Consider the following 4,343-nt stretch of genomic DNA (forward strand, 5'->3'; position numbering starts at 1 on the left):
CAAAAATAGGGGGAATGGGGACTGTCGCTTTCCGATCACTCACACTCGCGCTTCTCGTTTCTCGCTCTGATGGAAAGAGACAACGATACAACGTCAAATTCCCTATCCTAGCGAGAACGAACGAGAAGCGTAAGCAGAGTTGGGCGAAAAGTGTGAGTTTTACAAAATAATTTCCATTGCAAGCCACTGAAATCGATTTAACCGTCAGAATAATTGCTTCTCCAGCCTTTAGCTGCATCTATTTAGTTCGTTTTGTCGTGTTGCGGCATTCTACAGTATAATTCCAATTCTGTATGTAATTATGTATGTAATGAAACTTTGACTGCAAGTGTGTAGTTTTGTGTTATCATGGTGACATTTTTCGTTTCCGTAATGTTTATTAGCATGGTTAATACATATTCGTCGTTTTATTGTTTTCAGATGCTTTCGCATTTCTTCGCAAAGTTGACTGAAAACGCTTTTGCTCCAATGAAGCGGCTTGACTGGATTTATTATATGTAACCAGAGGTATCAACATGTATGTTCCGTACACAAACGCAATATGTAATTATTTAAATCAGGGTTGTTTAAAAAATGTTCAACGTTTTTTTTTTCAATTTTTATCAGTTTCTTGCAGGCCATGTTTGCACCTCAGTTTCAAATAATTTTCTAATTATTCGCTCATATGACCTCGACTTGCAATATTTTTAAAGAAATTTAAGCAGCAAAAATAGCAATTTAAAAGAATAAATACATATGTACAGTAGAGGAAATGTTGACCAAATCTGACCGCAAATTTTAGATTTTCACAGGGGAGACATGGAATATTATAAATTCATTTCTTACGCAAGAAATTGGTAAAAATTGAGTGGCAAAAACCAGTGGTGAAAAAAACCGGGTGGTGAATAATGCAACCCTGATTTAAATTTTGTACCTTAATTAAATTATGAAATTATTATTGGTTAGGTCTACGATAAGAGGCTTGACCATGTATGTTCCCTCTCATTCCAGCTCTAAACCTGCTCACACACCCTCGTCATAGATTTATCTGGATTTGTCAGCGCTTATGATTGCGGCGAGTACCTGGTCAAAACTGATCTGCAGGTTGAGGTTCCCTCAAGTTGCCGTGGACGTCGGGTCTTGGCCTGAAGAGTTCCATTGATGTTGGAGGTAAAAACTTGTTGTGCGCCAAAAAATAAATCAACTTCGTTAGCTAATTGATTTTGTTTTGGACTCAGCTGGCGTGGTTGACCCTGACTATCGTGAAAATCTTGGAGTTTTTTTTTTCAACCTTAGTGACAAAGAATAAAATTGCTCAGTTGATCTACGAGAAAATTATCCTCCCCATGATGGAAGTCAAGCACGGTATAAGTTCAGACTAGTGATGTAGAATTTTCTGTGTTCATGCATTAATTAATTTAGTATAGAGTCTTGAGGAAGCAACTTGAGGAGCAGCTGGGTTTGAATGTATACAGGGGTGCACTTAACCTATTACCCTCAACTGCTGATAGGTGATTTCTCACCGTCCATGGTAAAAATCTCCACACATTGTCCTTAATTTATTAGCCATTATTATAAATTAGTTAAAAATACCAACTTGCTAATTTAACCATGATTTAAACTAATTGAAACTTACATTACTCGGTGTTTGGCGGCGTGCGTAACTGAAGACCGTCCAAAAAAATTGCTCAAAATTTAATGCCCCCGTCTATATCTGGAGAAATCCAGAAATAGTGGCAACAATCTCTGCTCTTTACGAGTTCCTAGCGCACGTTTCCGCGTTTTCTGATTTAACCACAACATTTAAAGCGCCTGGCTTTCCTCACGTGAAAGCAGTTAGTGGCTAATTTACTATCTGCGCACAAATTCTGGCAAAACAATATCAATTTAACATCGTTTAATTCTATCCAGTTGAGTATTGAGTAATAGGCTCTGAATAAAATTCACTTGGGAGATGGCAATAGTCAACAGATGGCGAGCTTTACAAATACATTTTCAAAACCTTAAATACACCCCACGACGGTCTCTGATCTTTTTGAAAAGTAAAATCGATCGCAATACTCCTCACACCCCTGTGATCATCGATAACATAAAGCAGTGGCAGACACGCTTATGTGATGTCTGGCGCGGGCCTCACGACTTGAATCTCCCTTTTGTGTAAAGGCCATGAGCGGCCTGAGGTTGACACGCGTTTAAAACATCGGACGGCAGATTTTTTATAATGTGCAGAGGAACGAACAAAAAATCCTTTTGTTTCAAATAAGTTCCTAAGTCTCCTCGTACTTCTCCATCACTTAAAATCATACTTTTGATCAAGCCTATTAAGGGAAATGACCGATCATTTCCAAGCTAAAATTAAAACGCTGTAGGGTTGTAGAAGCAGAAAAGGGTGGAGACGGCAGAGAGACCGTTATAAATTAAATAACAATGTTTTAAACAATCAAAATCTGACTTTTATTGATTTTATTCAAATTTTAAACCTTTTAGGTTGCATCTGAAACGCGTGCCTGTCAGCGACTTTGCAAGTGGAGAGCATGGAGGACGTCCAGCCCGAGGACGAAGAGTTTCGTCTCGAGCCCATTACCAACGAAAGCTTCATCTTGACTCCAGGCCAGAACTATGAGCATTTTAGGATCATGTTGCTCTAGCAGTAGACGGAGCTGACCATGTAGGACAAGAATTGCACCCTCAGCATCCTCTTCGTCTTCCTGGAGGACCAGGGCAGCTTCGGCTGCGAGCTGAAACCCTGGATGGGTCTTGTGCGTCTGGTGAGTTCTTGTTTAGATTTTTTTATTTGGATTTAACTCTCTTTCGCTTTCAGACCAAAAACCAATCTACGTTTGCGGCCAAGACAGTGTTCTCAATTTTGAAAAGCCAGCTTAAGCCGCAGGATGCTTAAAACCAGATGAAATCAATCAAGTCTTGCCGGGCTTAAATTGGCATTTTTTAAATTAGTAGAATTTTTAATTTTGAGGAGAACATTTTCAGTAGGTGCCTAATCTTGTATCACCATCAATTTATTAAAATAAATTGATTTTTAATAATCTTGGTACGTGTTTCAGCTTTAGTTAATGTCCTGTTCATGAGGTGGTACTAACCTGTTCAGGCTGAGATACAGAAAATTGCAAAGGTTTTTGCTCTGCAACTATTTTAATAAGAAAAATTCAATTTTTTTTTAAAGAAATTTGCACAATCCACAATGCTTTATTTGTTTGTTGGTTAAGTAATTCTTTACATCCTAAATTTCACCTATTGACGGCAACATATTAACCTCATTTAGTTGTACAAAAATATTAAATAACTCAATCCGTATAGTATTCGTAACTCGCCACTTACTCGTTTTCGCACCTTTCCAGTGGCTGATGGGCAGACAATTCAATAATTAAATATCTTCGTGCGGAGAAGGGCGAAAAGATTGCCACTTTTGTCGAGCGTAATTTCGCCCTGATTTCTTTTTCCCCGCATTATTTAAACTTTAAAGCCATGGTTAGAGTGACCACCTTAAAAGGAGATTCATCTACACCACTATTTAAAGGTTTTCTCTCCCAACCATCAGCTGACGACGCAAACATCCGCCTCATCATCAGTTGCTCAGCCCGTGGTGAGATCAACACAACGTGGTGTTTTGATAAAAATCATTTCGTTTTTTAAATCAAGGAATTATCGAATTTTGTGCGCCACGATCGTAGCCCACAGTACACCAACGTAATTGTTCACCATGGATGAAGACCAGGATTGGGTACGAGTGGCCTAGCTCGCACATGCGGCACAGCCGCAACGCCGAATTTCGAATCAGACGAATAGCTTTGCATCAGCATCGAGTTTTTCTCAAACCTGACTTTGAAGTCCACAAATTGTTGGAATTGCGTGGGTATTTCTTTCCAGCAGTTAAGATCATTTAATCCACTCTATTTTAACAACATTATTCTGAGGGAAAGCACTACTATTCATACCTAAATTAGGAAATTTTTAGATGTGAAGTTTGATAGCTATCTTATCCTGCGACAAACGCCCTCAATTTTGGAGAAATTTTGCATTTTTACGATTTTTACAGTAGCGAAAAATTTGATTATTGCATATATTATAACTGTAGAAAAAACTGATTCATCAATTATTGCATCCAACAATTCAGATAATATGTACATAGTATATAATTGTCTTGTAAATTGATAAGAAGTTTTGTATTGCGCGTATTGCGTATGTATTGCATTCGTAATTTACGTAGCGATAGCAAGTTTTCGCGCCTTCCACCTTTCATGCTGCTTTGGCGCGTGATTATGAAAACCTCGTCACGTCATTGGCTGCTTCCCGAGCCAGTCGCCGTTCTTGAAGCAGCGGCTCAGTCAAAACCGAAACAAACAGCC

The 4,343-nt window shown here is 38.6% G+C and overlaps 1 long non-coding RNA gene across 2 annotated transcripts; it reads left to right on the forward strand.

Moving 5' to 3' along the window:
* The first annotated feature begins 45 nt into the window (after positions 1-45).
* On the forward strand, positions 46-2,978 carry LOC135937326 (uncharacterized). 2 transcript variants are annotated; one of them, XR_010574498.1, is made up of 7 exons: positions 46-152; positions 421-517; positions 991-1,149; positions 1,218-1,344; positions 1,402-1,510; positions 2,467-2,747; positions 2,801-2,978. It is a non-coding gene; the product is annotated as an uncharacterized LOC135937326 (long non-coding RNA). The 2 variants fall into 2 exon arrangements; XR_010574497.1 differs by having other exon boundaries at positions 1,407-1,510.
* The last annotated feature ends 1,365 nt before the right edge of the window (positions 2,979-4,343 follow it).

Source organism: Cloeon dipterum, chromosome 2, assembly GCF_949628265.1.
Source record: "Cloeon dipterum chromosome 2, ieCloDipt1.1, whole genome shotgun sequence".
Lineage (NCBI taxonomy): Eukaryota > Metazoa > Arthropoda > Insecta > Ephemeroptera > Baetidae > Cloeon > Cloeon dipterum.